Here is a 12,675-nt window from a genome sequence, read left to right as displayed (position 1 = left end):
AAGCAGGTGGATTTTTTGGTATACAAATTATATCTCAATAAAGCTGCTTTAAAAAAGAAATAAAAATAATGAAGTAAGCCCCTCCCCACAAAGTTAACTATAAACTTACCGTAAACCCAACAATCCCACTCTGGGTACCTAACCAAGGGAACAAAGACTTGCACATGAGAATGTTTATAGCAGCCTATTCGTAATAACCAAAAGATAGAAACTACCCAAATGTGCATCGACTGGTGAATAAATAAATCAAATGTGGTATATCCATATAATTGAACACTTCAGCATGGATGGGCTCCAAAAACACTAAGTGAAAGAAACCAACATAAAAACCATGTATTAAATGATTCTTTTTCTATGAAATGCCTTGCGAAAGTAAACCCACAGGGACAGAAACCTAACTAGTGATTGCCTGGGGTTGGGGATGGGAGTGGGGATTCACTGTGAACAGGCGTGAGGCATCTCGTTGGAGTGATGAGGAGGTTCTAAAACTGGATGATGGTGATGGTCACACAACTCAGTAAGTTCACTAGACATCAGTGAGTTGTACATTTAAAACGAGTGAATTTTATGGCATATAAATTATACATGTTTTCGAATTCTACATGAACAAAATGTCAGCGGATCTTCATGTAGTATAGTGTGAAATACAAATGCCTCAGCCTGGTCTTCAAGTCCTTCCTACGAGGCCCACTTGTGACTTGCCATCCTGTCCCTCACCTCAGTGCAGCCTCACCACACAGCCTACTGTCTTCTGAGCACGCCCTCACTGCCTGCCTTCCTGCTTTTGCTCGTGCTGTTTCCCCAGCGAGCTTAACTCAGCTCCCAAACCTGGGTCTTCCTCACTTTCCCCTTCAATTGCTACCATAATCAGTCTTTGTATTTCCAATCTTACTGCTTTGCCTGTTATGTACTCATCCTCTGTGCTGGGTGTTAGGATATAGTGCAAACCCACTGACACCCTGTTCCCGTTCTCTAGGATGGTTGTCGCCTCTAACACAGAGCCTGGCACAGGTGTGCACTTGTTAAATGAATGAACGAACAAACCCAATATTGACTTTTCCTCTTGCATCCTGCTGCTCTATCTCTAGCAAACTTTCCCAAGGAAATCTTACACTTACATAACCTGTCAATAAAGACCACTATTTCCTCTTAGATATGTTGAGTGAACACTCTCTAGATAGGCCAGTCTAACTCACATGTAGTCCAGAGGTTTGGCCCAAGATAAGTACCAAATTCTTAGTACCACAGGGCTGCTGCCTTACACCCATTGCTAAAATCCATAATATTCTGATGAGATCCTGACACCCCAGGTCATAAATCCAGACAGAAGGCTGGGAAGGCATTACTAGTGCTTTCACACATTAGGCCCTTTTTCTAGGACAATATCTACTGTGATTACTGAAGGCTTGGTTTGGCAGCCCTCAGAGAAGCACAAATTGTTCCTCTGCAGAAGAATTCCCATTTCTCTGGCAAATGCGCCCAAAGTTATTATGGGGACCTAACTCGTGCTAAAGAGGTGACCCCCATTCTCTAGGAGAGAATGTTTGAACTTTGGACTGTGGTAAACAGGGAATACTCTCTATATATCAGAGCTAACCTTGACACTCCTTCCCTGGAATTCCACTTCGATACCAGAACACGTGCCCTAAAGCCAGAGTGCATGCAAGGCCTCTCCAAACAACTAGAAGTGGAAGGGGCCTGTGTGTTAGAGGGATATGATATTTAAGTGTTTCCAGCTTTAATGAGATATAATTAACATAACATTGTGTACATTTAAGATGTTCAATGGGATTTTTTTTTAAGATTTTATTTATTTATTTGACAGAGAGAGAGAGGCAGCTAGAGAGGGAACACAAGCAGGGGGAGTGGGAGAGGAAGAAGCAGGCTTCCCGCTGAGCAGGGAGCCCAACATAGGGCTCGATCCCAGGACCCTGGGATCATGACCTGAGCTGAAGGCAGACGCTTAATGACTGAGCCACCCAGGCACCCCCAATGGGATGTTTTCATACATGTATATGTTGCAAAATGATTACCACAGTAGGGTCAGTTAACACTTCTGTCACCTCAGTTATCTGTGTGCGTGTGTGTACGTGTGTGCGTGTAGTGAGAATATTTAAGATCTGTTCTCTTTTCAAGTAGTTACTGTAGCGTTGTTAACTACAGTCACAGTGCTGTACATTGGATCCCCAGATGTATTCATCTCACAGCTGGGAGTTTGCGTCCTCTGACCAACACCTCATTTCATCCATCCCCCAGCCACTCTCAACCACCATTCTACTTTCTGCGTCTATGAGTTTGGCTTTTTTAGATTCCACATATAAGCGAGATCTACGGTATTTTCTTTCTCTGTCTGACTTATTTCACTTAGCATAACACATAAGGATATGATTTTAAATATCAGTTCAACTCCCTCTTAGGCCATTTGACCTTGGGCAAATTAATTAACTTCTCTTAACTTCAGTTTCCTTCTGTATAGGATGGAGAAGAAACAGTTCCTTTCTCATGAGTTGGGTGGATCAGCTAAGAAAATGCATGCAAGGCCTTTTGCACAGTGCCTGGCACATCGTAAGGGCTCAACACATATTATTAGCAGTATTAATAGTAGTAGCAGCAGCATGAAGCTTTTTTATTCTGTGCTAGAGACCATGCTGGAAGACGGAGATACAATTCATTTGTTCAACAAATTACACATAGGGCCTTTACTACTAAAGGCTAACAGCTTTACTATTATTATTTTTGATCTAGAATAAAACCAACAAAGACTCCTGCCCATGGGGTGCTTACATTCTGGTGAAGGGACAGACAATCAGGATGAAAAAGGCAGTTCCTATCCTCAGAGCTACAGAGGAGCAAGCGCAGCACTGGGGAAAAGTGATGGATGTAACCACTCGGGACCACTAAGCAGGGTCACCTAGCCTAGCTTGGGAGGGCCAGGGACAGCATGTGGGAGTTGAACTAGATCAGAGGGTCCTGTCTCCCCCCGAGGTAGGTGTAATAATGGCCTCCAAAGATGTCCGCATCCAAATCCCTGGGACCTGTGAGTATGTGATATACATGGCAAGGTGCATTGAAGTTTGCAGATGGAATTCAGATTGTTTATCTGCTGATCTTGTGATAGAGGGATTACCCAGGTGGGCCACATCACAAATGTCCCTATGAGTGAGAGAGGAAGACAGGAGGGTTAGAGCCACAGTGATGAGATGTGAGAAAGAGGGCAAATTTTAGGCATTTCCTTCTTTCTGGGTTCTCAGTATCCTCAAAGCTGCCCCTGCCTGGACCAAGAAGTCTCCACTATTTCACAATTTTCCATTGCCCTATAGGGTACCAACTCGTTCCTTATTTATTCCCCACAAGAGCCTGGGGAGGAGGGTCCAGCAATTCCCATTTCAGAGGAGGGATTTGCCCAGAGTCACATAACTAAGTAGTGGGGGAGGGTCTGGACTCCACAACCCCCTGGCAGTGAGCCCAACATTCTACTCAACCAATTCCAGAGGATACAGATATGCAGCAGAGGTAAGTTCCCACCAGGGAGATGGGAGCAAAGAAAGGAGTACATGAAAATTTGCAAAGGAGTGGGAGGAGGTAGAAGAATATTCACATCAAGTAGGGAGGTGAGGAGCAGTCATCCTTCTTCCTTCTGTCACTCCTCCCTACACCCTAGACAAAAGAGAGAGGGAGTGGGGGCCGGGAGGAAGAGAGAGAGAAGGAGGAGGTTGTGGGTTCCCAACCCACACCTCCAGTTATTTAGTTTTAAATGTTCTTTCTATCATGCAGCAGTAACTGAGTTTCCACACAGCAACCTCATCATTTAACCCTGCTAAACACATCGTAGTGGGCTGGACCTGTGGATGAAGCACGCGCCCAGCTCCATTCACATCAGCTACCACCCTTGGAGATTTGGGTTTTAAATGTTATGAGAGAGCAGGGCGAAGAGAACCTGGCCAAGTGTGGAGAGTATGGAAAGGCAATCCTCAGGAGAGACCGAGCCCCTTCCGATTCTCCTTGCTGGAACGTTAGTCTTGCAGCTTGTCACCTGGGGACCTTCCCCTGATCATCTCATCTAAAAAGGCCTCCCCTGGTTATGCTTGGTCTTATCTCCTGTTTATTTTAATCAGAGCATTTCACTTGTCAGTCTGTAATTATCTTGCTTATTTCTTTTCTTGTTTACTTATTTATTGGCTGTCTCCCCCAGCAGAAGGCAAATCAGTGAAGGCCAAGACTAACTTACCTTACTGTTCACCATGTAATCCCTGGACAGTGTGTTGGACAAATTAATGAATGAAGGAAGAAGATAATGTATGAACTAAGATCTGAGATCTGAACGAGCAGATGTTGACCCGGTAAAAACAGTGGAGAGTTTGGGGATGTTTTTGAGAGGGAAGAACCTGTTATTTCCTTCTTTCCGTTCCAACCATGTGGAGTCTTCTGGGGTCTGTTCCTGGATTTCTTTTCTTTACCTGTGCTTGCTCCTAGATGATCTCATCCACAAATCTCAATATAAGCTGATGAGTCTCACATTTATGTCTCTTGCTCCTACTTCTCTGAACTCCAGAACTGTATTTCCAACTGCCTGCTTCCCATCTCCACTAGGATTTCTTTTTTTTTTTTTTTTTTAAAGATTTTATTTATTCGACAGAGATAGAGACAGCCAGCGAGAGAGGGAACACAAGCAGGGGGAGTGGGAGAGGAAGAAGCAGGCTCATAACGGAGGAGCCTGATGTGGGGCTCGATCCCAGAACGCCAGGATCACGCCCTGAGCTGAAGGCAGACGCTTAACTGCTGTGCCACCCAGGCGCCCCTCCACTAGGATTTCTAATAAGCATTTCTGCTGAATATCACCCACACCCTCCAGTCTCTAAACCCAGAAGAGAGCCTTACAGATGCAAACTGTGTCCACAAATGCCACCAAATGATGGTGGGTCAACTGGATTAGAAGAAACCCAGTCCTCTCCCCCAGCACTCCCTTTCACCTCGCCCTGCTTAATATTTCCCCAAAGCACTTACTAACATCTGACATACTGTATATCTGTCTGTTTATTGTCTTCTCTCCCTGTAAGAATATAAACACCTCGTGGGTAGAGAATTGATCTCTTGTATTTTCTGATGTGTCTCTAACAACTAGAGCAGGGTCTGGATATAGTAGGTTCCCCATAAATACTCGCTGAGTGAGTGAATGATGGAATGATTCAATGCTCTTACTCACATAACCCCATCTGATCTTTACCTGAATCTTTCTTGGGGGACCATTATATCTCATTTATATACATGAGAATCCCTAAAATTTAAATGATTTTCCCAGATCATATAACTTATATTTGGCAAATCTGGAGATTAAATTAGCTTTCTGACTCCAAACTTTCCACAATGCCAGAACTATCACGTAGGCCTGGTTACATTATGAAACGGCCTCCAATTTGGCTTCCTGTTCTTAAGGGTCCTTGAAAAGAATTCTCTTTTAAAATGACTATATGCTTATGTAAAAAGGAAATACATTTGTTATAAAAATGTAGAGAACATAGAAAAGAATAAGGATAAAAATAAGATGCTTCCCCCAAACCCCATCAACTAGGAATAACACCGTTGGTAATAGTCAATCCTATTGGGATAACTCAAATCTGTTCCTTCCCTCCTTTGCCTCCTCAAACTGACAAATATTACCACGATTGACCCAATTTCTCAGGCTAAAAACTAGGACTCATCCATAATCCCTCTTTTTATCTCACTCCTCATGTCACCAAGTTATAGGAACTCTACTTTGAAATATATCTGGAAACTATTTCTCTCACCTTGACCACCATCGTCCTAGGCTAGGTGACCATATATTTCTTGCTTGAATGACGACAATAGCTTCACCCTGTGTTTCTTGTTTGGATAATGATAATAGCCTCCTCGAATATTCTTCTTGTTTCTATTTTTGCTCCACTAGTTTTATTAACCATACCATAGCCAGAATTTTGAAAACATAAATCAAATTACTTTCCAACTCAAACGATTCAGTGATTTCCCACTGTACTTAACATAAAATTCGTACATGACATAAGGGCCTAGTCAGCAACAGTAACAATGTCCTTTATATTCCTTGGACGTACTAAGTTTATTTCTGCCCCAGGGCCTTTATACTCGTTGTTTCCCCTGCCTGGAATTCTCTTCTCCTACATCGTTGTGTGGCTTCTCACTTTACATCATTTAAGTTCACACTCAAATACCACCACTTTAGAGAGGCTGGCCCTGATCTTCCCACCTACCTAAACTAGTCCCTGGCTGCCACCCCTTTCCATTCTCTATCCCTTTGCTTGATCCTTCTTTGTGATACTTTCATTACCTAAAGGCATATTATGTAATTAGTTGTTCCTTGTTTGTTCGTTTGTTGTATCTACTACAAGATGCAAGTTGCATGAAGTCAGGATTACTGTCTTGTTTCCCTGCTTTTCCTCAATTCTTGGAATGATGCTTATCACATACTAGGTGCTCAATAAATGTTTGTTAAATGAATTTGTAAATAGAAGGATAGATAAATAATTTTACAAAAAAGGGATTATAGCCTTTATGCTTTAAAAATAAAAATTACTATACTGAATATTTCTTATACTTAACAGAAAAAAAAAGAAGTTGAAATAAAGCCAAAGGAATTGCTTACCTTTCAAAAAATGTCTCTTCATAAGATGACATAATAGTTGCCAAATAATGGCTCTAAAGAAAAAGAAAAGCATAGAAATCATTAAGGATGGCGATTGTTATGCTGTTAGGTTTTTCAACCACATATTTCACTTGTAGGTGGTAACTATTTAATCTATGCTACAAAAAATCTTTTTGTTTGTTCATTTATTCATTAAACAAAAATATATTGGACACTTCGTGTCAAGCTCTGGTATGGTGCTAGATAGTAAGACAGGCAAGATCCCATCATGGTGTGTGTGTGTGTGTGTGTGTGTGTGTGTGTGTGTGTGGCAGAAAATAGACAGTGAATACATAATGACTGAGACATTTTCAGATTTTATTTATGAAGAAAATAAAACAGTACGTGGTGACAGAGACTGGCCCAAGGCAGGCTAGGGTGGGTTGGAGTGGCTGATTTGGATTGGGGGTCAGAGATGGACTGTTCTGTGCAAGTGACAAATTTATTTGAGCTTTGCATCATCAAAGGAGTCAAGGGAATCTCTAGGAACAGAGAGCAAGCAGTCCAGGCAGACGCATGGCCTGCTGGCTAGTCTGGAGACTGGAGAGCTGGACAGTGCAGGAGCTTGGAGACCAAGGAGGCCACACACGTCTGAGAGGAGAGCAGGGAGGTGGCACACACCTCATCGTTTGGCAAGCAGTTCAGATTTTATTCCAAGAGTAAGGACAAGCTTTAAACAGAAGGATGGCATTAAGTGAGCTCTCCTTTATCCTAAAAGCTCCTTTGCAGTCCGATGGCTCCGGATTTCTGTTAGTCACATTACTTGATACTGTAAGATTTCTATTCAGTTCTGTGTTCAATTCTCGCAGTGTGGAGCTGGCTTTTAGATTTAAAATGGTACAATGTTTATCATCATTGTTCAAAAACCGTGGCTTCTCTTTCTCCCACCCTCTTCCCTTGGCTTTCTTTCAGAAGAAAAATTAATTCTATTGTTTCCCATCATTACATATTAAAGAACATATTTGTAGAGATGAAAAAAGACCTCAAGAGAAATGTAATTTAAACCTGAAAATAGTTCTTTTTTCCATGGTATTAGGTTGATACCTTTTCAAAGTGCATTTGTCTGGCCTTCGCAGTAATTTTTGTTTACTCGTCAAAGCCTGCCATAAAATCAAGGCTGTCGGTGTCTTGTCTATTCTATCATTCTTGACAATAGAGTCCTCATAAAAAGCCATGTACTCTTGTGCTTCAAGGCTGTGCTGAGCTCTTCGTAATGGCTTTATTTTTCTCTCTTATTTTTCTTCCTGAGTTCTTCCTTCAGCCACCTCCCTGATATTCTGTCTTCCTGAATGGCTTTTCTTTATATTCTAATTTTCCAGGAGTATTCTCTGCCCCTCAACTCCCTATACCCATTAGGATTAGATAGAAAACTCCAACTGATTGTAACTTTACTTCTTTCTCAAGCTGACGGAGTTTGGAAGCAAGCAGTTCAAGACCACTGTGATCATCGAACAGCCCAGGCCCCTTCTAGTTTGTTGCTCTAGCAATCTCGGTTAACAGACATGCACCTTATGCATGGACAGATGTTCCAGCCCCACCATCATGTTCACATTCCAACCACCAGGAAGGAACCCACCTTCTTCCTTGAAAAGCAAACTTCCCACCCTCAGACACTGCTGGTAGGAACAGATAAATGGAATGTGGGGTATACATATTCAACAATAAAAAGGAATGAAGTACTAATGCACGCTATAACATGGATGAACCTTGGAAACATTATGCTAAATGACAGAAGCCAGTCACAGAAAACCTACATATTACATGATTCCCTCTGTATGTGGTGTATGCATTATATCTCAATAAAGCTGATGAAAAATAAAAACAAAAGCAAACTTCCCAGTTTACACATGGCTTCCACTTCCATCTCCGTAGTCCCACGGTCATGCCTACAAGGAAGGGAAGCTGGTAAACGTAGTCTTTATCCCAGACAGCCATGAGACCAGCTAAAAACCAGAGGTTCTGTTCCAATAAAAAAAGAGGACAGAGACTGCAGGACACTGATCATCCCTGACCCAACTTAGTCAGACCTTAGACCTTGTCAGCCTACCCACAGAGGGTCACTGGATGCACTTTCCAGGAACATGACACTTAATTTTAGGTAAACTGATCTCTTTCCCAGGTCTGTGCAGGGATGTGTTAGCTTTGTTTAGATCAAAATTCATTTCATTTGGCAGTCATTCTTTATAGTTTTGTTTTATAACATTTTCCTTGTTTATTGAAAGCGGAAGATTTTTTTTTTAACTTTTGGCTCTTTTATTTTGTTTTCAGTTGGTTTCAAAAGTTGGAAGTGAATTCAAAATGCCCCTTTCCTACTATTTTTTACTCCAGTTTTTCAGGATAAATACTCTTGAATACGTTTTTTCCTAAATGCAGCCCTTCTGGGATTTTGTAGAAGCTAAAGTCTGCCTGGGGTTTCCTCTACTTTTTGAATCTAGCCCAGCCCCCAGTGTTGGACCTTCAGTTCTCTCTACAGAGAGGCTGTTCTTCTCGAGATACACTCCCCTCAGACCTCACCCCCCCACACACTGTCTGCTTGTCAGATCTCACTTTTCTTTTTCTTTTTTTTTTTTTTTTAAGATTTTATTTATTTATTTATTTGACAGAGATAGAGACAGCCAGCGAGAGAGGGAACACCAGTAGAGGGAGTGGGAGAGGAAGAAGCAGGCTCATAGCGGAAGAGCCTGATGTGGGGCTCGATCCCATAACGCCGGGATCACGCCCTGAGCCGAAGGCAGACGCTTAACCGCTGTGCCACCCAGGCGCCCCCAGATCTCACTTTTCAATAAAGGTTCTGTATAAACTGTGGAGTGCTATGTATACTTTGGCTGTATTTATTCATTTCTTACTGTCTTGATTAGGATGCTTTCCCCTTTTGCCTGTTCCTCAGGGACCTCAAATGCAACCCCTTTGAATCTAAACACGATATCTCTTCTCCCTTAGCTGCTCTTCTTGGGAAATGGCACCACCTGTTGCCCAAGTCTAAAACATGGGAGCCGTTGTGAATGTGCCCTTCTCACCCATTTCCCAAACATACTCACTCATTAAGGCCTTCCCCTTCTCTTTCTTGATGATCCTCACCACTGCCCTTGCTTTTCACCTCCACTGCCACTGCTTCAGTTCTGTTCTCATTCATCCTGAACTGGATCTGTCTTCCCGCCTGGGATTCAAACCCCTCCGGCTGCACCTGTCACACAGCAGCCAGTGTCATTTTTCTTCAGAAACCACACCTAGTCTCCTGCGAGCCCCTCCCATCACTGTTCAGATCCTTTATTGGTTCTCCACTCTTCTAAGTTCAAACCTCTCTGCCTGGCAACAAGGCCCTCTAAGGCCTGTTTACTGCCTGTCCCACATCAGATGGCCTCTCTTCCCCAATACCTCTCCTTCCTGCTAGCCATACCAAGCAACCCACAATCTTTCAAAAGCCTTTACAATATTCTCCCCAATCTTTAAAAATTATGGTAAAATACACCAACAGAAAAGAGGTTTGCAACCTCTTGTCTCTCCATTTGGAAGCTATCTGACTCCTATTTGTGTTTCAAAACTAAGTTCGGGCATCATTTTCTCTAAATCTTTCATTTACCCCTGGTCTGATTTCAGTGTCCTTGCCTGTGTTTCCATAAAACTCTGTGCATACTTCCCTACAAACATAGCATGATGTCGTAATTGTTGGCTTATTTGTTTGTCTTCCCTTAAATCCAGGGACAATAGCGCATTTCTGGATTGCCGGTCCCGCACCTATACTTGAATTATATAACAGAATTAAACAAACGTTGAAAAACATTAACAAATAATGAACTATCTCCTCTGCATTTACATTTTGTTGACTTTAGAACAGGGCAGGAAATGACTAAGTGGAATTTCAGAAACCCAGGCTCTCCCGTATGCCCCCACTAACCCTGCTTCCAATAGGGCAATCATTGGTTCAGTGACATGTTGACTCAGACTGCCCTGCAGCCAGTGGCAAGCAGGCACAGCATGGACTCTGAATCCGTTCTGTGTACCAGGATTGCTTCATTTGTCAATAGCCCGTACCTGTGTAATCTTCTCTGTTGGAGTAAAGTGATTCTTTCTGAGTTTGAAAAAAACTAATGTAATGTGTGTTTACTGACATGACATCATATCAGGTATCAGGGTATCAGGCAGAAGGTTAACTGGAAAAGAGAAGCCTAACTCTAAGTGATCTGGTCATCTGGGATGAAGGGACTAATGTACGCCAGACTCTGAACAGTCTGCTAACTGGACCAGTAACGGACCATGGGGTGTAGCAGGGGGCAACTATATTTTATTGATTATAAGGTGCTCTTACTTCACGTTTTCATGTCTCTGAAACTGGAATGTATTTAAATTCAGAGAAATACAATATTACAATAAGAAGTATAAGAGAAATCTGATGTCACTGTTATACCAGAGAAATATAATAACAAATATTAATTGATTGATTAGTGCCTAAGCCTGGAATTTCATACATTAATCCAGGAAACAGAGTGGGAAAAAACATGAATGGCTTACAAAGAATGTCTAAAAACTTAAATCTGCATTGACTATGGGAGACTTTTCAGTGACTTGAGAGTAAAAAAACCATCACTTATGAGCTCCTTCCAATTGTCAGAGAAAATACACACATTTCACTCATCCTCAACCTCCTAACCTTGGAAGGTAGGCGTTATTAATTCTACTTTTTAGATGAAGATCGAGAAAGTCTGGTCCTGCCCAAAGTCACATAGCTGGAATATCTCATAAACGATCAGATATCAAAACCCGTTAGCTTTGTTCTATTCTATGTTCCCTCCTGAAGCAAGCACTAACCCTAAAAATAAAAATAATTGTTATCTAAGACTGGAAGAAAACCTTTTTCATTTTGAGCAATTGGATCATCATTGGCGATCAAACCTATCTCTTCCACGTTAGAAACTAACAGAGAAGAGAAACAGGAAAGAGAGGCCTGAGTAAGCTTCTTGAATTTGGCTTATAAGAGCCCTGAGAACGGAAATACGTGAGGGTTATTTCATCCCAAAAAACCATAAATATGAAGTTGAGTTCAGCTTCATGAAAAAATCAGACTACTCTGAATATAACATTGGTACCAATTACATAAAGATCTGGAGACTTAAACTTTGACATCACTGAGGCCAAAGGTATTTTGCCCTAAATCTTTCTCACTGTGATTGCAAATTTGTAGAATTACCATTGTTTACCTGATAGGACCTATGCCTGGTATCAAATCTTCCTCTTATATCAACATCAACCTCAGTCCAGCCAGAGTTCACCAACCCACCTGGGAACCTCTAGATTGGACTGCTGACTCCCCAAAAGTGGCCCAATTCCTTCCAGTTCTGGTTGTGCTGGTTACTGGGATTTTTCCCTTCTCCGTACTGGCCTGTTCCAATTCCATACTTCTGAGTACATACATTCCAGCATGCCTTCTGCTGGGATATTGTCTTGAACACAAGTCTTGACACTGCATGCCCTGAGGCATGGTTTAGAAGATCACCTATGAGCCATGAAGTACTTACTAGTCATCATCTTCTATTTTATCAGGACAATTTGTGCTATTATGTTATGTTTGTATATATATTCTTTCATTTTAAAGAAGTTTTATTAAGATATAATTCACATACTACAAAAGTCACCCACTGAAGTGTACAGTTCAGTGGTTTTTAGAATACGAGTTGTACAGTCATCACTGCAATCTAATTTTAGAATGTTTTCATCACCCCTGTGCTCATTTGCCATCTCTGTCCAGTCCTAAGCAACCATGAATCCACTTTCTGTCTCTATAGATTTGCCCGTTACGGACATTTCATATAAATGGAATCATACACTATGTGATCTTTTGTGTCTGCTTCTTTCATTTAGCACAATTTGAGGCTCATTCACACTGTAGCGTTTATCTGTACTTCATTCCCTTTCTCTGGCCAGATAATATTCCATTGTATGGCTCTTCCACCGTTTGTTTATCCATTCACCAGTAGATAAACATTTGGGTTGTTTCCACTTTT

General features: G+C 41.8%; 1 protein-coding gene across 1 annotated transcript in view; it reads right to left on the bottom strand.

The window, feature by feature from the left end:
* ERLIN1 (ER lipid raft associated 1) overlaps nt 1-12,675 on the bottom strand; it is a 62,471-nt gene that overhangs the window by 1,514 nt on the left and 48,282 nt on the right. Inside the window, exon 12 of the transcript XR_572112.2 lies at nt 6,638-6,690. The gene's annotated coding sequence lies outside the window, so the exon portion shown is untranslated. The remainder of the gene's footprint in view (nt 1-6,637; nt 6,691-12,675) is intronic.

The sequence above is a fragment of the Ursus maritimus genome, unplaced genomic scaffold (genome assembly GCF_017311325.1).
Source record: "Ursus maritimus isolate PB19 unplaced genomic scaffold, ASM1731132v1 scaffold_7, whole genome shotgun sequence".
In the NCBI taxonomy this organism is placed as follows: Eukaryota; Metazoa; Chordata; class Mammalia; order Carnivora; family Ursidae; genus Ursus; species Ursus maritimus.
The sequence above is the reverse complement of the archived record's forward strand: the minus strand, read 5'-3'. Positions and strand labels throughout refer to the sequence as shown.